This window comes from Sinocyclocheilus grahami, unplaced genomic scaffold, assembly GCF_001515645.1.
Source record: "Sinocyclocheilus grahami isolate Dianchi unplaced genomic scaffold, SAMN03320097.WGS_v1.1 scaffold1137.1, whole genome shotgun sequence".
NCBI classification, from domain to species: domain Eukaryota; kingdom Metazoa; phylum Chordata; class Actinopteri; order Cypriniformes; family Cyprinidae; genus Sinocyclocheilus; species Sinocyclocheilus grahami.
This window is the reverse complement of record NW_015506316.1, coordinates 104028-129653: the sequence shown is the minus strand read 5'-3', so window position 1 is coordinate 129653 and position 25626 is coordinate 104028. Positions and strand designations below refer to the sequence as shown.

Sequence of the window (25626 nt, the reverse complement as noted above, 5' to 3'; positions counted from 1 at the left end):
CTGAATTATTACGTATGGACTTCTAATGTAGGGCTAACTATTTATGTATCTTAGAGAATGAGTTATGGTGACCTGCTTTTACATAATGAGTTGACTATGTTTTTTTATGTCTGAATCGGACCATTTAATGAATCTGTTGTCAGAGTGTGTGATTCAGTGTTAATGAAGAAGTGTTGACTAATTATTGCAGAGTTCCATATTGATCCTGCAACATCCCCATCTTTTTGTCTGTATATTTATTAATGAGTGGATGTGTTGTTGTCTTGGCTTGCCAGTGTCAAAGCATTTAAGTATTAAGTGTGAAACAGGAAAAGACATCAAAAGTGTTGTCCGACTTGTTGTGTTAGTCTGGTAAAGTATGATTAGCAGATGCAACAAAGTCTGGCGTGAAATGGCTGTGTTGCAGATAAGTAAGTGTCTGGCGTGTGAGTGTGAAGACCTCAGCGGTGACTCACGCAGATGTCTAGAGCTGCTGTGTGTGTGCGCTTGAACTTACTGATTCAGTTGGAGGTTTGCACTCAGTTCTCAGCCCTGGTTCAGTCTGGGTCGACAAACCGCCGTGACTCACGGGTTCATCAGAGAGCTCTGTGACCTCCGCTGGGTCGTGGCTCTGTAATTAAGCTTCTAGAGTTCCTATTCACATTCACACAGGTGCGTCACATCAGCTGCACCTTTATCAGAGCCCACAGCTACCAACTGTGTTTCTGCAGTGAGATGTAGCCAGCAGCCCCCTGATTTTTAATTCAGACCTGCAGAGCTTTATCTAAAGGTAAGAAAACATCGTTAGCTAGAAAATAAAGATGGTCAAGACTTCTGATAGTTTACCACTTTATAGGCCGAATTCACATTAGATTCACACAATGCTGCTCGGTATTCTGGACTGGCAGTTGTAACTCTGTTTCTAGCTCTGACAGTAAATGTAATGCATTGATGGGTTTGATTTTAATCAAACATGCATTCTAAGTGCAATGTAAGTTGTTTTGGATAAAATATCTGCTTTTGATTTACTCACCCTCAGGCCATCCAAGATGTGGGTGACTTTTTTCTCCAGTAGAACAGTAAAGAAGATTTTTAGCTGCGGTACCGGCACTTTGAGAGTCAAAAAAGGAACACAAAATGAATACCCGTGGCTCCTGATGATGTATTGAGGTCTTATGAAGCGAAACGATCAGTCTGTGCAAGAAACCCAACATTATTTACATCATTACCTGTAACCCAGAGCCTCGGGCAAACGGTCCGCAGTGATGTCAGGTTCACGAACGAATCGTTCTTTTGAGTCAGACTGAAACAGTTTGTGGCTCACTCTGACTGGAAATGAGCCGAAATATCACTGTATCTGATCCTGTGATGAATGAACTGATTCAGCGCTTCAGTTCCAACAGTCACTGAACTGAGGAAAAAGTTTGACGCCGACCGAAGACTGATGACTGTTAAAGTGAGTGACGTGACATGTGGCCAAGTATGGTGACCCATACTAGGAATTAGTGCTCTTGCATTTATCCCATCCTAAGTGCACACACACAGCAGTGAACACACACAAACCGTGAACACACACCCGGAGCAGTGGGCAGCCATTTTTTGCTGCGGCGCCCGGGGAGCAGTTGGGGGTTCAGTGCCTTGCTCAAGGGCACCTCAGTCGTGGTATTGAAGGTGGAAGAGAGCGCTGTACATTCACTCCCCCCACCTACAATCCCTGCCGGTACGAGACTCGAACCCGGCTCTCTAACCATTAGGCCACGACTTCCCCAGAAAATGTTATGAGCTTGCATGAACCGAGCACTTGAAAGAAGAGGCGAAATGAACGTTTTTATGGTTTCTCATTGTTTATGTGAAAAGGTGAGCTGATGAAGACAAGTTTATTCACTTTTTGTGCTAAGTTTTCTTGCACAGACCGATCGTTTCGCTTCATAAGACCTTAATATATCGTCAGGAGCCGTGGGTATTAATTTTGTGTTGCCTGTATGTTTTTTGGATCCTCAATGTGACGGTAGCATTATATTAATCATTAAAGTTCATTGGTGTAATCACATCAGAATAAAAATCCCAGTCTTACCGTTTCAGCTTATGTACGTCCATGTTGTTGCACTGCACTAAAATATTTGTTTAAAATAGTGCTGTCAAACGATTAATCACATCCAAAATAAAAGTGTTTGTTTGCATATAAGCATCTGCTAAATGACTAAATGTAAATGTAATATAGCCTATGTGTGTATTTATTATGTAAATATAAACACACGCACACATGCATGTATATATTTAAGAAAAATGTGTTATATTTGTATATTAAATATATTTATATATAACAGAAATTATACAAATATATATATGTAAATGTAATTATTTTCCAAATGTATACTGTATGGATGTGTATTTATATATACATAATAAATATACAAAGTACACACACATATATTACATAAACAAAAACTTTTATTTTGGATACGATTAATCGCGATTAATCATTTGACAGCACTAGTTTAAAAATGTTTGCTAGCTGGTTAGATGGCCTTGAGCTCTGAATTGCAGCGATTGGGCAACACCGCTGACTGTTATAGGTGTTATGAGCTTGTAGGAAGAAGGTTTGGAAAATCCAGCCTTTAAGTGCAAATACTGGCATCGGCATTCCTCAACAGTAAGCTGGCTGACCGTCTCCCGAAGTCTCGTCTGCGTGCCTTTCAGAACAGGACGGAAACAATCTCTCCTGAGGAATTTCTCACCATCATCAGCACTCAGAGGGAACAGATGAATGTGAAGAGGAGGAAAAACCAACAGCAGACTAAAGAGGCCGCTCAGTGGGACTGATGTGCTAATAAAAGCTGCGTAAGCTCTTCCTGTCGGCCTCCGACTGAGAACATCACATCGTCATATTTAATAATCATGACAGTCGCATTCTGGAATCGAGGGATGAGCAAACATGAATGCTACCACAATGCTGTAATTATGGGTGGGAAGCTGGATTTTCTTTTAGGTCTGGTGTTCTGATTTAACTAAAGTCAATTACAGTTGGAAACTAATTGGTATTTCTGTCATGACAACTCTCGGAGGGATTGGCATGGTAATGTACATGACAATGTTAATGTATTTGGTCTTGGCGGAATAGATCTGCTACGCTGCTGCTGCGGCAGAGCAAGTACCGAGACTTGCTACTGCCAATACATCCACAACATGCTGCTGTGAGCATGTAAGAAATACTGCTGCTGCACATATAACATACATGAAATAACCCCCCCTTATAGCGTACATGAATCACCTCGTAGCAGATCTATACAGGTGGAGCTGGGGAAGGTGGAGGGTTTCTGAAGTGCTACAGCAAACTGCTACAGCAAACCAAAGCCAGGTATTTGAATATTAAGCAGTAAGCTCATTGGCTACCGATACAGGAGAGAACCAATCAGCTGCCATCTAGAGTTTCATGCCAGAAAAGTTTTCATTATGAATTATCGTGTATTTGACATTTTTTATGAAGAAGAATAGCTGGAACAGCTTGTGACTTCTCACCTCAAAAGTAGGAACTTCCTAGAAGGTTAAATGTCTGTAAAAAAAAAAAAAAGGTGTGTAAAGTTTATAACAGCAGACAATAGTGCACCGATGAGTCACTTTTCTTGAGACATAAATGTATATAAATGCTGCTCTCTTTGACGACAAACAGAATTTCGTCAGAATGGAAAGAATTGTGCTCGCATTTTTGTGGTTTATTACCTGTCTAGAGAGAGAGAGAGAAAAACTTTGGCTGTCAAGTTAAGTATCATAACACACTGTTGTTCTCTAAGCATTTTCTATAATTTTACTGACGTATGTGGCCTAGCTCTATCTAGCACTGTTGAACTAATGCTTGTTGCCCTGTGTGTGTACAGACAGATGGACTTCCTCAGGACACACTTGTGCTCGCTCTGAGTTTTTGGATTGTAATATGAACAGTTAAAAATAAGCATTAATCAGCAGTGCTGGGGAACTCTGCACTTTTCTAAACATCTGGGCTGGTGCTGTCAGTAGGGCTTCAGCAGACGGGACGTCAGAGGGTGAACCCCAATGATCTCATCAAGCCGTCATCCAGCTCTTTCTGAAATCATGTCCAATCAAGGAGTCATCTGTGGCAGACGTCCTGCGACTGACTTAAGAGTTACTGCGTCACGTGTGCACATTCAACCCAAACCCACTTTACAGTACGAACTCACTTTTCATGTGACATATCCATGCTGTGTGCAACCTTCGTAGAAGACAAAGAAAACTCATAAATGAGTACTTTTTGATATCTTCACCCACCAGTGTCTTTATATCAAAGTCAGTGATATTATCAAAGTTATCCCCCAAAAAATTGAATTTTAGGAGAATCAATCCTTCATTATCGAGAACTCGATTAACTATTGTGAGCAATACAGTTTTTTCTCTGGGAAGCTGCAAGACTCGAGGCTTTGAAATTAATTTTTTAGTCTCACTGTCTGCGCTCTCATTCCTACAGCCTCTTTCCACGCCTCCACCAACACCCTCATTTGTCTGATTTATATTGGAGGCAATGAGGCCCCACGGGGCCCCCTGAGAGAGATTTATCCCCTGTGTGAGTCAGTGCACTGCTGTACCTCCATCTAATTACCCCGCCACCCAACACAGCCAATTACAGTCCTATTACACCGCGCTACTTACCGCTCAAGACAAAAGACTACTAGTCACTAAGAGACGAGTATCTTAAGCTACGTTTTTGAGTTTGATATTGTTTGAAGAAGTTGCTCCGAATGAAGAAGGCAGGAGTTTGTAAAGCTAGAGCTGCTGAAGCATACTAGCCAAAAGCTTTGATTGGACTAAATGCAATTTCCTTCTCTGGCTTCCTCTGAAAACATATCACATAATAACAATGATCTTCAGACCAACTTCTGGCATTTACAATACAACTGCGTCCTGCTTAATAGCATGCAAAGTAGATCGGTATTGTTTTGCAGTGGACTCTCCAGTTGTTGGAAACTGATGAGCATTTCGAGGTGAAGTTATGGAGGTTGGACGACCAAAGTGTCCTGTTGTCTGGTTGTTTTTCTGCATGTAGGACTTCCCTAACAAGATGAAGAAAACCATGCATGCTCACAATTTACAAGTATAATTGGCTGTAGGTTGTTCCCCAAAGCCCGCCCACCCAATCACAATCACTTAGCGTAAACAGAGCGCAGACCCCAGTAGCTAATTTCCTCTGTCCTCTTACCCTCGCCAGCCACTTCAATTTGTTAAGACGTCTTATTAAATGTGCCGGACAAAGTGGACGGCCCCTGCGTTTCAGTGAGCCAGTAAACAGGGTCAGAGTTCAGCTGGGGGCTGCTCGTGATTACGTGTTTTGATTGGCGTAGCAACTAGCGATCACTGTCTTTGTGTGTTATTAGTTGAAGCGATCGCAGATAGGCTACACTTCTATAGCCTCTGTTGATTTGTTGTGTACAACCTCAAACCTTGTGCTGAAACCGGATCGAAACAGCCTGCCGCGCTGTGCCAGCGTCTCGTAAAGTTGCCACGTCCTGTAAAATTCTGAAAGGGATACTTATTAGGGCTTTATGCATTAGTGAACTTTATTTTATTAGTTTTTAACTCCTCCCGCGGGGGTCTGTAAGCTGCCGTTGTATTTTCAGACCGCTCTTTATTTGTCATTACGCTGCCTTCTCCTGTTTACTGTCCCCGGCTTCACCCCCTCATTGAGAGAGAAGTGGCCTCGCTAGGGCACCCTACACCTCATCAATCATCCAGTCCTTCGTTTGCCTGCTCGCAAAAGCCCAATTTTCATTTTTCACGTGCGCCCCCTTTCCTGCAATTATATGCGGGCTTGTCGTCCGAGCAGCAGCGTATGAAACACTATTGCAGTTCGTTTGGCCATTTGAGAAACAATTTGGCGCGGGCAGCAGTGCTTGTTTGTAGACTCTGGATGAATTGTAGCAGTTTATTGAGCTGCTGAGCGTTATGAGCAGAGTGATTTTGGAGCCTTGCCCTTTGAAAGCCAGATGTTTGGTTGTGCCTCGCTCATAAGATGAGATGATTGGTGGACAATCCGTCTGTTCGATTATTTTTACGTTAGGCGAGTTGCATATGTAGACACATACAATATACGTGACCCTGCAGCACAAAAGCAGTGTTAAGTCGCTGGGGGATATTTGTAGCAATAGCCAACAATACATTGTATGGGTCACAATTATACATTTCTCTTTTATGCCAAAAATCATTAGGATATTAAGGAAAGATCATGTTCCATGAAGATATTTTGTTAATTTCCTACCGTAAATATATCAAAACTTAATTTTTGATTAGCAATATGCATTGCTAAGAACTTAATTTAGACAACTTTAAAGATGATTTTCTCAATATTCAGATTTTTTTTTTGCACCGTCAGATTCCAGATTTTCTAATAGTTGTATCTCGGCCAAATATTGTAACAAGCCATACATCAATGGAAAGCTTATTTATTCAGCTTCCAGATTATGCATAAATCTCAATTTCCAAAAATTGACCCTTATGATTGGTTTTGTGCTCCAGGGTCACATATAATGAAAGACCTGCCAATAAATGTGGGTTTGCCGCAATGTGATTGTTGCCATATTGTGTAAGGCATATCAAGGCTTTGTTTGGCAGAGCCGATATTACAGTTTCATTCAGGCAGCAAAGCTCAATTCTCAATGCCACGATTGCTCATTGTCAATGCAGCCTGAACACACTGTGAAATAATCACTCGTGTTGACGTATGTGTTGATTTACTGGGAGATCTGGTGCATGTGTGTAATACTGTATTTAATTTCATGGGTTTGTCAGTGTGAATGCACAATTTTGTCGCTTGATTACTCTTGATGGCTGACACATGCACACATGACGTAAATACTGTGGATTTTGGAGTCCTAGTTCAAAACTAAAGTTCTGGAGAAGGTGGGTCATTTTCACGCAAAAGTATACATGCACCTTCTTAGCTCACTAGTGTGACAGTTTTTCCAGCCTCTTAACCAAATCAATGAAGTGTCATCCTTCCATGAGATAATACATATTACATATATACATATATAATCTTATATTGCATTGTGTAGTTAAGACTGTATTGACCAATCAGCATCCAGGACCAGAACTATCTTTATGAAAATCTTTGATAAAAACAACTTAAGTTAAGAACTACAAAAGAAATGTTGTCAACTATAAACGACAGCCATACAAAGCAAACTCATTATTAAAAAAATTAATTGAAAAATAAAATAAAAATTAAGTTCACAGAACACTAGCCTGCTATTTGTAAAGTTCTCGATCGTGTTTTGCTGCTACGTTTTGAGGTGTATTCTTGTAACCAAGCAAAAGCTATCATTATTGCGATACTAAACTTCAAAATATTGTTTCCGCTAAAATTCATTTAAAGTCCCCATGAAAATGTTTTTTGGGTGTTAGTATCAATATGTTAGTCTTAAGGTTATCTATAAGGCAGTGTGCTCCAAAACAGTGACAAAATTCCCATTTAGAAGATATAAGCATTCAAAGCTTCACTTCCGCCACGATTTTTTGACGTCACATCGTACTTCAGCTTCTCATCAAACTTTCTGTCCAATCAAATGCTCTCTAGAATCCCGAAGCCCCGCCCCCTACACTATAAAATAGACGCTGAAGCCGCGGCTGAAATCGGTCACTGATCACGGAGCGGATCACATGCGCGAGTCGCCGCAGACACAGAGTGCTATATTTTATAGCAATATGGATGAGATTGTGGCTGTCAAATGCGGCTTTACGGAGTTCAGCGGCTCTGAACGGCTCTAGCCCAAGCTGTGATATAAGCGAACGCTATTGGCTGTTTTAAAAAGGGGCGGGGCTGCTTGATATGTCCCGCCCTGTCTTCCTGTTTCAGTTAAAATGACGGCAACACAACTTCACGCTTTGCCATTTTAAGGGCACGAAATGCTGTGTAGAGTTAGCTTTTGATGCATGTTTTCTCGTGTTTTCATTTGTATATTTTCACAGACGCGTCTGATTCCAGTTCGTTTTGCGATGGTGTCTTCTAATCGCTTTAAATACGACATTTGCATGTGAGAAGCTTTTTAAAAAAGGCCAATTCACGCAGCTAAGAAATATAAGATTGAACACCAGCAATAGTTGAAATATGCGATGCATTGAATTAGCTGCTGCTTGACAACTGTATGTCTGTTCTTGAGTTTTTCCAATAGCCAGTTGTTAATTCATATTACAGTTTTTTTTCAACAGCTTACACACATTTTCAAAACTTTACACACAAATGCACCTGCACAAAATGCAAAATGCCTCGCATCTCTTGCTAAACGAAGCACTGCATTCAAAATATCACAAACACATCTCAAAAGCAAACACTTGTCTTACGTTGCAAGCACTTTTGCCGTAATATGTGTGTAATTCTGTAAATGTGGTTTATTTTGTAGATTTGAATTATGAATGAACTGTATCGCGTGATACTACTTGATATCACAATACTTCAGCTTATATAGTATCATACGATATATTTATAGTATCATGACAACCTTACATGCTAACATACTTATACTTTGAGACGCGTGAGATAGTTGCATGTTTGAAACATTTCTTTGCACTAACGCACACTTGCACGTTACACTTTTCTTTATAAGTCCGATAGCACATAATTTGGTAATAATCTAAATTATTTTTTATCTTGTTTCCTGTTCGTAGAGCTATCCGGAGGAAGCCCTGCAGACGGAAACTCGAAATAAACACCTTTCTGACGTCTCGTAAAGGAAAATGTGGGTGTGGATGTCAAACATTAACCTCCAGTAAGACACTCACTGAAATAATGACGCATTTTCCACACTAAAGCATCTTTACACCACAATTAAAGTGACAAAGGACAGTGAGATTTCACAGTGGATTCCATTAGCATGTATTCACAATCATGTTGTATGGCTTTCTTCCTTGTACAACAAGAGTAGATGTTTATGAGAGCGTTCTCGCTTCTTCATATTGGACTTCCATATGCATGGAGAACAGAATACAGGGACAGGGCTGTGGTCTTCTGCATTAGCTGTTGAGTCGTTCAGTGATGTTTTAGCTCTGCACTGAGGACACATCTGAAGGCTTTCTGTGAGTCGCGCCTGCCTTCAGGATACAGACAATTAGCTGTTTCAGCTGAGTTATGGAGTGTTAGCTTCCTTTTCTTCTGGAGCGAATGCTGGTAAAGCATGTGTCTTACGGATGTCAGAGAGCAGTATCTGTAACACCAGCATAAACTGAAGTTTTGTGTGTGTGTGTGTGTGTGTGTGTGTGTGTGTGTGTGTGTGTGGTCTCCCCCGAGCGCTGGTCAGCACTGAATGCCCAGATGCGGGGTTATTACCCGAGCTGGAATAAATGGGCTACGGCCAGCTTTCCCTCATGTGAATGCTGTTTAGCAGCCCGCCTGTCAAAGCCGCGCAGAGGAGCAATCCGTCTGCACATGGCAGAAAAGACACACACACACACACACTCTCTCTCTCTCTCATTCACACACAGACACAGACACAGACACACACACACACACACTCACACTCACACTCAGACACAAACACACACACACACACACACACACACACACACACACGGCCAGAGATCGGATGTGACTGCTGGTGGATGGGTCTATGGGAAGGAACTTGTTGACACTGTCCAGGTCTCAGAAAGCCTATCACGAAGCCATCTTTCATGAGGTGTGCGGTCTGAACTATCTGAGAGACACTTCTTTATGACATACTGTGGATTTATTCTTTTATAGAAGTGCTAAGCATCACATATTATTACTTATACAATGAACACATTTCTAAACTCACACTGGCATTCATAAGTTTGGGATCGGTATGATTTTTTATGTTTTTTTTTAAACAATGCTGCATTTATTTGATCAAAATACAGAAAAAACTGTAAAATTGTGAAATATTACAATTAAAAATAGCTGTTTTCTGTGTGAATATGTGTTAAAGTGTAATGTATTTCTGTGATGCGCAGCTGTATTTTCAGCATCATTCCTCCAGTCTTCAGTGTCACATGATCTTCAGAAATCAGTATAATATGCTGATTTATTATCAGTGTTGAAACTGTTGAGCTGCTTAACTTATTTTGTATTTTTTTTGGACCCTGTGATACTTTTTTTTTTTTAAGGATTCTGTGATGGTTAAAAAGTTCAAAAGAACAGCATTTATTCAAAATAGAAATCTTTTGTAACAAACACATTTTTTAAATCAATTTAACACTTCATTGCTGAATAAAAGTATTATTTTCTTTCTTTCAAAAAAAAGAAAAGAAAGCTAAATTACTAGCCCCAAGCTTTTTTAACAGCAGTGTTACAAAAGATTTAAATTTTCAATTGAATTTTTTATTTCCTTTTATTTTAACTTTAAAAGCATCAAACCTCAGTGTATGTTCAGGGGGTCCGAGTTTTGAATTATACTTTATTATACCATGCTACGGACATGAATGATTCCTCAAACCTGAAAATGAATGAGGTGTGCTGTGTTATAAGTGATCATGTTTATTTGATTTTAAACCGACAAAGGGTCAAAACCCAGATTTTACAAGCCACGTCTCTTTCTCGCACATCCTGGAGAGGCTTGAGATGAGCCTAAACAAACCTGTAGAGACTCAGCAAACACCAGCCCTCAATACAGCTGCTGTCAAAGCTGATTCTCTTGGCTGCGCAGCGCCGCGTGATTTTCTAACGAGCGACGTGTGACCGCCTAGTCAACAGTGTCTTATGCGTGTCCATGCTGCGTGTTTATGTAGCGGTAATTGTGGACTGATAGGACAGGTGGGGGAAGAGCTGCTGTTTTGCCAAGCGTTCTTCTGTTAATCCAGAGTTAGAAAAACTAGACCCGGCCTGACCCCAAGCCTCGGCCCCAATCAGCGTCAGCCGATCATAACTCTCAACTGTCCCGTGTGTTTTTGCCCAAACCTGTCAAAATATCCTTCTCTCTCCCTGTCAAGACGTGTCGAGGCGACAGCAACAAGACCTTGGCTGTAATTTCCAGAAATCCGTCGAAATTGCTTAAGTCTTAAATTATCTTTAATTGGCCCCTGAGTTGGGTTACAGTGGGTTGCTTCCAATCACAGCCACACGGACTGAAGAACTCGACTCGCTTCCAGCTGCGTAACAGTGGCCAAATGAGTGCTTACCAACATCGGAGCCATCGCCAAAGACTACCATGCGCTCACTGCCATGTTTATCTTGGTAAACGGTTGTGACGCGGCCCATCCGTAATGCTCAGTAAAGACAATGCAGTGCTTTTGGACAGCTTATAACTCTGAACCGATGTCACTGGAGAGGCCGAACCATGTGGGAGAATGAGCCAGGACAGTTTCTCAAAGATTAAAGACAAGGGCCCTTTCAAATTTCACCTCGTTTCTTCGCTACAATCCCTTTAATACCCGGATCAACTGCAACCTGAAGCTCTCGAGCAGCCAGTCTTGTCGCTCTCATGGCAGAGTTGTGTTACCTCGGCGGCTGTTCGCTCGTTTTCAGTCGGCGATCTTCAACAGAAGTGGTTATATCCAACAATGCAGCAAGAGCTCGCACGATTCGTCTCCCATGAGATGTTGTATATTGGTTTACACAGCTTCCTCCAGCGTCCCATCTCTACCCTTATGACCAATTTATGCGGAAGTATTTTAAGCAGTCAGGTAGGTTCAAATCATGTCTCTGTGATGGACAGCAAGGCAAATATACTTATTTATCCAAATATGTTTTCCTTTATCTCATTCCATCCATCCATTCTCCAAACTGCTTGTCCTATGTAGTGCTCCTGTCCCACATCCCAAACTTCGGGATGCATTGGGACTCAAACCAGGGGCCTTTCTGCTGTGAGCACTTATTGCTTATCGCATTAAGGCTGCTTTCACACTTGGTTTGAATGCTTGGTCCAAACCCAAGTTTGATTGCTCCCCCCTCTTCATTGCAAACCGAAAACTACATTTTCGTCATCAACAGGACAGCTGTTTACCCGTTTCTAGGTTTTTAGGTAGGCTAAAGAACATGGGAGTCCATTTCTGCTAAAGGCAGAATCCCACGTGTCAGGAGAACACACACAAATCGTACAGTATATCAATAGTGGTTCACTTCTACAATTTAGTGTGACTGGATTCACATGAACTGCACCCAAGACACGGTTCATGGGTGCACACTCAAGTTTGGAAAAAAGCTTTCACATCGTCCAAACTCTGATCTCAAATGAACTTTTTGGGTGTGCACCAAAAGTGCTTGTGTGACGGATGTCATACTGCAAGAAATGATGTTCTTAGGATTGTTTTCCAGTATATCTCAACATTCTTGAACCTAGATGCATTTACTTGAGAAGCAAAATGACTTGAAATGACTGAAAAATGTAACAAAATTAAGTGTTTTTCTTAAAATGAGAATAAATATTTGCCAATGGGGCAAGAAAAATTATTATTAAGATTATTTTTCTTACTCCATTGGTAGATTTTTTTTTAAAGCAAAAACTAACATTTAAGAAATTATTTCTTTCTTTCAGAAAACAAGACTTAATATCTCAAGTAATTTTGATTCTCAAGTAAAGCATATTGATTCAAGAATGTTTAGATATGTGACCCTGGAGCACAAAACCAGTCATAAGGGTCCATTTTTCGAAATTGAGATTTATACATCAGCTGAAAGCTGAATAAATAAGCTTTGTTATGATAGGACAATATTTGGCCGAGATACAACTATTTGAAAATCTGGAATCTGAGGGTGCAAAAAAATCTAAATATTGAGAAAATCATCTTTAAAGTTGTTCAAATGAAGTTCTTAGCAATGCATATTACTAATCAAACATTAAGTTTGGATATGTTTACGGTAGGAAACTAGCAAAATATCTTAATGGAACATGATCTTTACTTAATATCCCAATGATTTTTGGCTTAAAAGAAAAATCTATAATTCTGACCCATACAGTGTATTGTTGGCTACTGCTACAAATATACCCCAGCGACTTAACACTGCTTTAGTGCTCCAGGGTCACATATTTGTTCTAGAAAACAAGAGAAAAACTATGCAAGAACTTGTTTTTGCAGTATAACATATAGAAATGAAGATGCATGTTAAACATGCGAATGATGTACTAAATTCAACTGATCTGTGGTCTTCGATTTTTAGGGTCGCAAGTATACATTAGTTGTACTATTTGGTGTCGCATTACGTGAAGCTGTACTCCTTTAGTTTGTAATGATCTTGACATGATCTAATTCACTGAATAAGCGGCGGATGATTGTGTGTTATGTGTCTGGACTGCAGTGGTGTACTGTATGTCTCTGTGTTTGCGTCCCTCCCCTCTGTGTGTCCAGCTGGGGCTGATCTCGTGAGAACGGCCCGTCCCTCCACTTCTCTCTCCAGCCCTGCCTCTCTGGTGCTTCAGCAAACGGCAGCGCTGGGCCGTATTGATCTGATGGCCTCTGTGTTTGCCTTGAGTCCCGCAGTACTGATTTAGCTCAGCGGCTCTGCGTTTGGGTCATTAACTATGGGTGGCCATGGACTTTGATTATAGGAAGTGCCCGAGGGTGCAGGAGTTTTGACAAAGCAGTCAGAGACTGATCCATCACAGAACCGACACACTGTTTTGTCCCGGAGATCTGGAGCGTTACTGCTTGATCCATTCAGTTCAGCAGCTGTTCTGATGCTCCCAGAGCCCTTGCTCTTTCACAGTTAAGGAGACTTTGGGCAGTTCTTGCAACGAGTTTTATTAGTTCACGGTCTTTTTTCAGAACTGTTTTAGAAAATGGAATCTTAGCTAAATTGAAGACATTTAGTCATAATCACCAAACTAGGGAAAAAAATACTTGACATAGTGTTTTTAGCATTAAGGTCATTGCACACCGAGTCCGAAATTTTCGCACGTAAAAATAAAATAAAAAAAACGACTCCACGTTGTGTCAATCACGTTTACACACTGCCTCCGAAACTTTCATCCGTCATAAAAGAATTCAGATCATTTTCGATTTTCTGCGTTTTCGCATCCGTAGCATGCATTTTTATAGGAAAGGATGACGAATACAAAAAAATTTTTTGGAAAAATGCATGCAAAAATTTCGGACTTGGTGTGCAAGGAACTTTACTGATTACCTGGTGCTCGTGTTTTATCATAAACCAACTAAATTAATTACTTTAAAAATATAATATACATGTATGCCACATGTAAGCACACTTCCAGGGCTTGACGCTTACCTTGTTCCCAAGGAGCGCATGTGCTCCTAAGCTGAAAAAATGTAAGAGTGCATTAAAAAAAATTTAGGGGTGCAATGCAAATTTTTCAAATTATGTGTTTTAGCTTAATAAGGGGATATAAGGGGACATTTACAAACACAATTATTTAATTGATCAGAATACAGAAAGTACACAAGAGTTTTAAATAATTTTGCCTCAGACTCTATATAATAGGCTAATTATGTAATTATTTATAGTCCTATTAAATTGTATGTACATTAGGTATGTGACCGTATCAAATTTTCACAATAGCCGTTGAAGCTTTTGTCACGGTATATGGTTTTATCACAATATATAATTTAGTGAGTAAAAAAAAGGGTTGTCCTCCTAACAGATTAAATAACTTTATTAAAAGATCTTTTTACTAAAGAAAGACTTATATATAAAGTAAACAAGTGTTTCAAGAATGCACGAAAGAACAACACTTTACAATAAGGTCCCATTAGTTAACATTAGTTAAAGCAGGTTAACATTAACTAACATTGTTGCAGTAGTTAATATTCTTTGTTAACGTCGATTAATAAAAATACAACTATTTATTATTAGTTAATGTTAGCTCCATTGAATAATATTAGCAGACACAACTTTTGATTTTATCATGTATTATTAAAAGTTGAAATTAACGTGAACTAAGATTAATAAATGCAGTAATTGTTATTTTTTAATGTTAACTAATGTGATAATGTTAGTGGAACCTGTTAAGTGTTACCGAACAATAATAACGAATCAGTCAATACATAGGTAGGCCATGTTTTAGATTCATGTATGTGCACAATAAGTGCATTGTACCAAATTTAAATGTAAGTAAATAGTAGTTAAGGCCACTTAATATAAAGTGAGACCGTTTTATTTTTCTGCATCTATCTTTATTAGCATCACGCAGTGACTATCAGACATATCCCGAATAACTGTGTTAATGTCTTATGCACATGTATTATTAAAAGTTGAAATTAACGTGAACTAAGATTAATAAATGCAGTAATTGTTATTTTTTAATGTTAACTAATGTAATAATGTTAGTGTTTTTGTCACAACCCATGTTTGTCCATCCAGAAGTTTTTTTGTGTACTGTACTTGACATCCACCCTGAGTAATGTCCACTTAGCTCCCGTTTGGCTTCTGAGTGATTTTTACACACTAATTAAGCGTTAGCGTTCGTTCTGGCAGGCCACGTGAGTCAAGCTTGCATCAGCTGATTCTCAGCTCACATCTACCTATAGGATACGACACCTATCACGGCATTCCTATATAAGCTGTATTCAGTATTATTCAGCAGCTTTTCAGCTTGCTCCGGAGCAAATTACCCTCCTCCATCCCCAGCTCCTCCTTTCGCCACAGTCAGGACTTGGCTTTCTGATATTCCTTGCTAATCAGACTCCTTTATCTTGAATAAAGTGTTACACTTAAATATCATTGAGTACATTAATGATATCTGCCTTGTTCTGTTCTGTTAACCCTAGGGGGGTTATTATTGCTGCTTTCCCTACTCACTCATGACAGGCTGCATGGATGGGCAGGGAGTTTTTTGCCCAGAACAGAACCATACCGCCAAACCAAACGTTATGCTAAGTATCTATCATTTTGACGATAGTGGTCCTGACAGAATTGTATTAACCGGCTCTTCTTCTTCAGATGAGTGCAGGTTGTGAGTCTGACTGTTGCTGAGATTAGGGCCTGTCCGTTGCGGATGAGAGCGTCATGCCACAATGACTCAGTGATGACAGAAGGGTGCGGAAGGGATTAGTCCGGTGATCTCAGACAAACACTGCAGGAATCTGTGTGACATCTCAGGCGGGAAAGTGAGATTCCTGTCTGTAGTACAAGCTGCTGTGGCGGCTACTTTCTACGGCAGCATCGTAACGCACATGACATTTCCTCAGTGACTGACTTAACATCAGCAGCTCCACATGACTCACGTGAAGTGCTTGGAAATTTGCCTTAAAATGCACAGTTGCAGTCAGCGTTGGGGTAACGCAAAATCAGATTACTTTTTTCACGTAACTAGTAAAGTAACATGACTTTATTACATAATTGCAATGACATATCTGAGATAAATTTTCAAACGAGTTATGCAAGTTGCTTTGATTTGTCATTTATTCACTGACAGATCTCAACTTAGTTTTTTCGTTATTAAGCAACAAAAAAACAAGCCCAAGAAAAAGTAACGTATATCATTACTTTCCATGAAAAGTAACTAGGTAACACAATTAGTTACTTTTTCATGGAGTAATGCATTACGTTTAAAAGTAACTTTCCCCAACACTGGTTGCAATAAAGTAACATTTTGCTAAGTTAATAGAACAATAGACTAATTTTGGTGTTTGCAAACAGTGATGATATTTTTTTTCTGGTGGCAGAAAAGTACCGTTTTATAGTAGTGGTCTATTGAGTCCATGGAACAAACGAATAAAAAAGGTACTTTTGAGTTTATATTTCCAACATTCCGACATTTTCTCGCAATTCCGAGATTTTATCTCACAATTTTGATAAGAAAAATCAACTCGTCAACTCTCCTCGGTTCAGAATCACGAGTTTATATCCCACAATTCCGGCTTTTTTTTTCCCTCTCAGAATTGACAAACTCGCTATTGAATAAAAAAGGTACTTTTGAGTTTATATTTCCAACATTCCGACATTTTCTCGCAATTCCGAGATTTTATCTCACAATTCTGATAAGAAAAATCAACTCGTCAACTCTCCTCGGTTCAGAATCACGAGTTTATATCCCACAATTCCGGCTTTTTTTTCCCTCTCAGAATTGACAAACTCGCTATTGTTGAGTTAAATCGAGTTATCAAGTCAGAACTAGGAGATATAATAAGCATGCATTTGTAAGAAGAAAAGTCAAAATCGTGAGATAAAATAGATAAATGTTATGTAAGATGTTTAAATAGTGGTAATAAATGTATAAATATTAGGTTTAAATAGTATTTCATGCTGTAACTGTTGGACTAATACAGTATGTAAATACATATTATGTAAACCTATTGTTTAATTCAAATTTGTGACCCTGGTCCACAAAACCAGTCATAAGTGTAAATTTTTCAAAATAGAGGTTTGTTAGGATCGGACAATATTTGGCCGAGATACAACTATTTGAAAATCTGGAATCTGAGGGTGCAAAAAAACCTAAATATTGAGAAAATCATCTTTAAAGTTGTCCAAATGAAGTTCTTAGCAATGCATATTACTAATCAAACATTAAGTTTTGATATATTTACGGTAGGAAATTTACAAAATATCTTCATGGAACATTGAATTCTTATTTACTTAATATCCTAATGATTTTTGGCATAAAAGAAAAATCTATAATTTTGACCCATACAATGTATTGTTGGCTATTGCTACAAATATACCCCAGCGACTTAACACTGCTTTTGTGCTCCAGGGTCACATTTATGCTTTCAAAGTAGGGTAATCATAGCAGGTTTCATCCATAGTCTGTCCATTTAAACGGACAATGACGACAATATTCTATAAAAATGATTTGCATTCATCCAAAGGCACAATAATACATTTTTCTGTGACGTCTACTCCAAATTGGTCGATATGCAGTGCAAAAATCTAGCTTTCCTCCGTTCTAATTCAGACATCTCTTTTTTTAGTCCTTCAACAGAGCACCTGTGTAACAGTGGGAGTGTCTTTAATGAGAGGTGCTCCTCATAGACCCCCACTGACAGACACGTGTCCATCATTACGGCCTTATTACAGACGGGGTCAGAGGTCACGCCGCTGGCCAGATGACAGTGCGCTGTCAGGGCAGCTAATTGTAGGCCTGTGGTGCTGTCCTGTGATTATCACATTAGCTCTTGAGGAGATTGTGTTTCATGATCTCATTGTGACATGAACAATGCCCTCCATTCGATTCGGGAGAGCCGATAGCGTCTCCTTTAGATCTCCATGCTGGAAACTGGGGTTTACGTGACTGATCGCGATTATTATGCTGTTTAATAAAATTATTCGTTAATTTCGTTAACGATAACTGTGACGAAAAATGTTCGTCAACAAAGTTTTTTCCCGCTGACTAAAACGAGACGAAAATAAGGTAATTAAATGATAACTGAGACTATGTCAGCATGAAAAAGAGTAAGAGCTGGAGCTCAGCGATCTCCGTTTGAGGTATTCTGCTTTAATGAAAGTGTTGTTTAGCCAGTCTGTGTTCTGTCAGGGATCTCGACTGTATTGTTTGCCGATTGTAACGTTACTTCTTTTAAACTAAAGTCTTTTTGCCGTTGTTTTAAAAGAGAAACTTTAATGCAATTATTGAAAATACTATTAGGAATCTCTCTGTTACAATACTTGAGAGTAGGTTTTTGTTACGCCAGTTTTCATGACGTAGACAGGGCGAGTGTATATCTAAAGTCTTTGGTGTTTATTTAGCCTCTAGTTGATATCCTGTTGTACATCTGTACACTTAGATGAGCTCAAATAAACTCTGTATTTGAGTCAATATTCTATTGATTTGTGCTTATTGGTGCAAGAGAAAATGCTGATGAAATAAAAAATACATTTCCCAAATAACATTATTTTGTTCCATTTTAAATCGCAAAGACTAAGTAAAATACAGTAAGACGAAAATAAGTTTCCACTGACATTTTGTCAACTTGACTAAAACTAAAACAGGACAAGTTGACTAAATATGATAAAAACTAAAAGTTACATTTGACATAAGACTAAGTTGAAAATAGCTGACAAAATTAAAGGGGTCATAAGATGCTGCAAAAAAGAACATTATGTTGTGTATTTGGTGTAATGAAATGTGTTTATGCGGTTTAAGGTTCAAAACACACATTATTTTCCACATACTGTACATTATTGTTTCTCCTCTATGCCCCGCCTTTCTGAAACGTGTCGATTTTTACAAAGCTCATCGTCTGAAAAGCGAGGTGTGCTGTGATTGGCCAGCTATCCAGAGCGTTGTGATTGGCCGAATACCTCAAGCGTGTGACGGAAATGTTACGCCCCTCACCATACTGTGATGCCTGCGGCAACCACATGTGACGACCCCGGGCTGGACTCCGCTTCGTCCACGGCGTTATGCAAATCTTCCCACATAGTGATGTAGACATGTGGGGGCGTGTTAGAACGAGCCGTTTTAGGTAGGTGTGGCTGACTCTTAACTTTTATAAAGAACATCTCTTTGGATTTGAGACTTTAGTCTTTGCAACTTTACAGATCTTCTTTATGCACCAAGAGCTTGTAACACTCCAAAGAGAAAGGAACAATTGAAATCGCATCATATGCCCCCTTTAACACTAAATGAAATGACTTCACAAAGTGTGCACTTCGCTGTTGTTTAACTGCTTTTTTTTTTTTTTTTACATATACATAAACTAAATGTTTTGAGATGCATTCCTGTGCAGAACTCACTGCTGTGATATGAAGGTTTTGCATGTGGTTGGGCATTATTGTGCAGCTGCGGAGACTTTCTGAGAGGTACCCAGCTAACAGGGAATGTTCTCAGAACTTGTTCAGAACTGTGTTCAATAACTTTCAGTGTTAACAATAGAACATACTCACGACACCTCAAAGTGACCGAATGGAATGTTCCTCTAACGTTTGCATAGCTAAGAAATGTTTTGAACATTTAAAATGCATTCAGAAATACCACTTGCATAACAGTTTCAAACGGATAACAATGGAACCTCAACTTTTTTTTTTTGTTACAAAACTTGACTAAAACTAAAACAGGACAAGTTGACTAAATATGATAAAAACTAAAAGTTACATTTGACACAAGACTAAGACTAAGTTGAAAATAGCTGACAAAATTAAAGGGGGTCATAAGATGCTGCTAAAAATAACATTATGTTGTGTATTTGGTGTAATGAAATATGTTTATGCAGTTTAGTGAGGTAGACATGTGGGGGCGTGTTAGAGCGAGCTGTTTTAGGTAGGCGTGTATGCAGTTTAAGGTTAAAAAAACACATTATTTTCCACATACTGTACATTCCTTTCTTTTTTTTATATATATATATATAAAATGGGTGTTTTAAATGTCGAGAGAACATTCAAATGTAACATTCTTATAACTTTTCGAAATGACAGAATGGAATGTTCCTCGAACGTTCACGAAACTAAAAAGAAACAAATTTTTTAGTTTTGAACATTTAAAAAATACTGTATTTGGTGTAATGAAATATGTTTATGCAGTTTAAGGTTAAAAAAACACATTATTTTCCACATACTGTACATTCCTTTCTTTTTTTTTTATATATATATATAAAAATGGGTGTTTTAAATGTCGAGAGAACATTCAAATGTAACATTCTTATAACTTTTCGAAATGACAGAATGGAATGTTCCTCGAACGTTCACGAAACTAAAAAGAAACAATTTTTTTAGTTTTGAACATTTAAAAAATACATTCAGAAGAAATGTTTTCATAACCTAATGGCAATGTTAGTCTTTTCGTTAGCTGGGTAGTTATTACGCTGCAGTGTAGTTGTTGGTCAAGCTGGTCAAGTGCCCAGGTCCACATTTGAATGTATAGTATGGGCATTTTCCACTCATTTCTTCATCTGCCAGGCAAAAGTCTGATTATTGAGAGAAGTGACAGCACATCTCATGTCTGTAGTACAAGCGGCGTGGAGGTTTAACACGTGTGGGGTTAGGGGATTGTTCAAATCAATTCAGTGGTAATTCAATGGTAATAATGAAGCTCGACTTAGCAAACAGCGCTAATTATAATGAAGGTATAAGAGGGAGAGACTGGTTAATGATGCAGCAATCTCTTGCGTTCCCACATGTATCGCTGAGTTACCACGAGGATCAGGTGTCTCTGTGCTGCTATTATACATAACTAATGTGTGTGAGAGAGAGATCTGACTGCAATCACACAAGCAGCCGTTTCAGTGAGTGTCATTAGCCAGGATGCAGCGGCCGATTTGACCTTCCAGCGCTATCAGCTTGACAGAATAACATGTTTGCTCTGCAGACGCCATTAATCGATAAAGTACAGCTTCCCTAATTGAATTCTTGAGCAAAACACATAATGTTACAGCTGCTCTGAGAGGCACTTTACATGCTTTAACATCTATGTAAGCTATGGGAAAGTTTGGCAGAAACATATAAAAGGCTTTAATAAGCATTTTTCCCAGCTTATTGCCTTACCGAGGGTGTTAATGGGTTTGAGGCGCTGCTGAATCAACGGGAGGTTTGTAATCACACTGGCCAATGCCAAATCAGTTTCACTTCAGCTACAATATACCATCATAGCATGCTATGGATTAACAAAATCGAAACGGCACAAAGAACATACCTTTTCAGGAAACCATAGCAACATTTTTGTAGGCAAATATGTAAATGCTTCAGATGTGTCAATTATGTAAAATACATGTGTAAAGTAGCAGTAGCAGCGTTCAAGTTTTGTTTGTTTGTTTGTTTCGCAGTGCACTTAAAAGGACTGAAATGCATTGCATGTACATTGCATTGACTAGAATGTATGATTATTAGCACTGAATTGGTGCTGACTCTGTCTGTGTGGCTGCTGAAGCGTGCGCTGATTGAGCTGTAATCAGCAGCACGGCTCTCACAGCTGCTCAGCAGACCTCTGCATCAGTAAACAACAGGCCTCTGTTCAGCTCTTCAGCTCCGTGAGGCTTAAATGCTCCTCAAAGACTTCACATGTCGACCCTTTGTTATTATGACAGCAGGGTCAAAGCACCTGAGACACTGACACTCCGAACACTACCTTTCACTGCAGAGCTGCCCACCGCCGTATATGTGTTTACTTTAAGAATCAAATGTAAGAAAAAGACTAATAGTACATAATATGTATTATTTGTATTTTGTTGTAGTGCCGTCAAACGATTAATCGTTTGATACCACTCGTTTTTTGTCAGACGTCTTTTCTTTTAGGGCTTTAAGAGAAGGGCTTTTTCATAAGATGTGTCGTGCAGTTAGAAATTAGGAAGAAAATGCCAGTTATTAATAAGAACTGAATTTTTAAGACTGTAGAATCTGCCTCCTAAAATGCGTTCTAAAAAAGAGCTTCCATACAGGGCACTTGTTTGCTTCCATTGGAAAAATAACATCTATTTAATACTTAATTCAATTTAAGTTTATTTGTATAGCTCTTTTCCCGATACAAATCGTTGCAAAGCAACTTTACAGCAAATTAAGTTTCTACAATATTTAGTGGTAGTTTATCAGTGGTGACTGTACATATGGCAGAAATGTAGGGAAAAATCAATTAAAGACGTAATCAAACAGACGATGAACACTATTAACAGCAGTTATTATATGATGCAATCAAACTTATAGCAAAATGTGGTAGTTCTGTATGTTGTTTCAGGGTTGGCATGATCTGAGGTCCTCTGAGGGGGACTTAAGGCCCAAGTAAAAGGAATTTTATCCATATATATATATATATATATATATACTGTATATATGAACTTTGTACATCACTTTTGCTCCGGGCACATTTATGGCAAACACAAACAAAATTTGTGGTCCTGCCAGTGCAAGTTTGATGTCAAAAGCTGTGGAACCTTTTATGCAACCCGGCGTCCAGGAGCCTTGAGAAAATATTATGCTTTCCACTGGTTCGAGCTCTTTAGCAGCGTTAAAGGAAAGGCATGCGCCGTAAAGAAAAAACACATCGAGAAATGAGGGGTCAAATGTCCACAGTGGGATTTTCGGCACATGAACTGTGAAGATACGCACACTCACACAGTGTGCCGAGGCTTCAGTGCGATCGAGAGCGTATAAGAGAGGGTTTGAGAGAGCAGAAAGGCACGGATCACCCATGTAGAGGGCTGGGACTGTGCAAACCTCTCACTAATTGGCAGTAGACCTGGGCCTCCTGGTTATCCATGCATTATGGGAGTGCAGTTAACGCACTGGGGCCACAGTACAGTTATTCCAAGAGTGAGAGGGTGTCACAATCGCATTAGAAAGACGCACCTCTAGCTCATACCATCCAGTAGTGTTGTAAGGGGTTATAATAGTGCAGAATATGTCCTATTTGCGTTTATTCAGAATGTTCTAACAACACGCACAATGCAGTCTTTGAGCCATATAAACCTGCAGGCATTTGCTTGCAATTTTTCACTGTCTGAACATTTTTACCTGATTGATGATGGATCATCTTGCTCTTTAAGACTTCAAATGCAATGGCTGTGTTGCAATGGAATACTTGCTATAGCTCCTACTGAGGAGATAAGTTAGCATTGTTTCTAGGAATAAAGAGTTCTTTATGGAAAATCTTCCTTTCCACCAATGTTTGTGTTTAGACACTGTTTGTATGCGGCATAACTTTTGCTTACCACGCGAGCAACAACCGTCTTTGAAGGCAGTGAATGATGACTTGCTGTGCATTCAGATTTGTTAAACTACTTGGAATATAGCACACGAGTGCTTATATGTTACTTTTAAGCTGTGCTAATGGTGTTTTTCCCTTTTTGTAGATCAGCGGTCTTAAATTCCTCTGCAATGTCTACTTTTGTGAGAGCCGAGGGTCCGGCTGATTAGCTCCACTGACCTCAGACCCGCCGGCCGTTTGGTGCCTTAACCATGTCATTTGTGTCATTTCTGCACAAGTACCGCTTTATAGTGATGAGTTGTCTATGCTCTGCTCGTCCAGCTCTGCTTAGAGCGTTTCTCTCTCCAGCAGCTCAAAATGCCTCCAGAGGATACCTGCGGGGCTCAATCATTTTGAGGCTTCATGGTGCTGAGCTCCGGCTGATCCCTGGGTCTCCAGACGGTGTTCAAAGCGATCTGTTTCATGGCTAATAGTCAGTCAGACTCACCCTCAGGCTGCAGATCCTCTCACGGACAAGACACCCTGCTGACCTCGTCATCAATAACCCACACGCTGACACTGTAGGTCACATGACCCTGATTCATGTGCATGTGCACTCTGAGAAGTCATTTATCTTCTTTATAAATTCTTACGATATTCAGCATGATCTTTTTCTAGAAAGCTGTCAGAATCCAGGTCAAACAGATATCGCCTTGCATAAGGAGTTTCTACGTGTTGCACTTCGAGTCTGGCACTGAAGTGTCTGAATAGGCTTGTTTCCCACTTATGCATGAGGTACCCTGAGCATCTTGGCTTAAAGCCGGGCAATGCGGATACTGGATCAACAACAAGGTCCACAGTCCTCTCCAGTCTTCCAGACAGATTTCCGCTGAGTGCTGTCTCTGTGAAGGGACCTTGAAGGTCCAGAAGTTAGAGTTCCTATCAAGAACCATTTCTTGCTGTGTAGAAAGTGTACAGTGTGTGGGCAGACGTTGTGGACATTTCATTTCCAGAGTGTTCAGTGGGGCACAGGTCTGGACTCGTTAAAATTGTTTCTACTTTGTTAGACATTCTACTGACTATAAGTAACTTTGCAACTACACGTTAACTAGGGGTTGCTTTCACACTTGGTTCGATTGTCACGGCACGAAAATACTAATAAAACTAAAATATTTTGCATTACCAATCTTTATATTATTAATGCAGTGCAATGAATCACAGCCGTCTAGTCTCCCATTGGCTTACAGTATTGTCAGTTTAGCCTTTAGTGAGTAATCTACATCAAAACAAAAGATAACACTTATGCAATCATATCTGAAAACTTAATTTTTTTGTCCAACATACTGACTACGTACTGATTCGTTTTCGTCAGTTTAGTTATGAACGGTACATATAGTGCGCCTCCCATCCAATAAATCACAATAGGCTAAGCTTTGTGCGTTGTTACTTTTGATATGAAACAAAGTCTCAGATTTCAAATTCATGTCCATTTTATCAGGAAATTCAAGCTGTAAATGCCGTTTTGGTGCTCTTTAATGTGGCATGAGCGATCGCTTTAGCGCCTCAGTTCAAGTGGCATTGGAACCCATCATATCTTTCTCTTTACTACTATACTACGAAAATAAACATGAATGGACATCGAAAGGTATATAAGATATAGTACATCTTACTGAAATGTCTTATGTAATCGCTCATTCAGTGTTTCAAACTGCGGAAAACGTGGAACACTTTTAAATGCCACCTAACAATACATTTACCTCAGAATAACCATTTGGTGTCCATAATCTCATTAGTCAGCTAGATAAAATAACTATAAATAGGAGTATTTTGCTAAATTTATGCGCTATATTGCATATTTTTACCTAACCTGTTGACATAAGAAAGAATGCAAGGAGCTAAAGGTCAAATTCAACACCTCCTATATAATTGCATGTTAATAATGAAGAAAAACAGACTGGATGACAAGACATGTGACAACATTTATAGGATGCATTGATTAGGAGCCCAAACTACACTCAATGGCCAAGTGATGCTGAAATAATTATGGTCCGTGACATTGGCACCACAGATTCTGTGTTAATTACAATTCTTTGTGACTGTATATAGTTCTCAAGTTGGAAAAGACGTTTAGTTCCCACTCTAAGTGAACCTTAGTTCCCAAGACATCTACAAGATGGATTAAAATGCT

At 39.3% G+C, this 25626-nt stretch overlaps 1 pseudogene; it reads right to left on the bottom strand.

The window, feature by feature from the left end:
* The window catches only part of LOC107567250 (transcription factor Sox-9 pseudogene), a 39877-nt pseudogene that overhangs the window by 11358 nt on the left and 2893 nt on the right, over positions 1 to 25626 (bottom strand).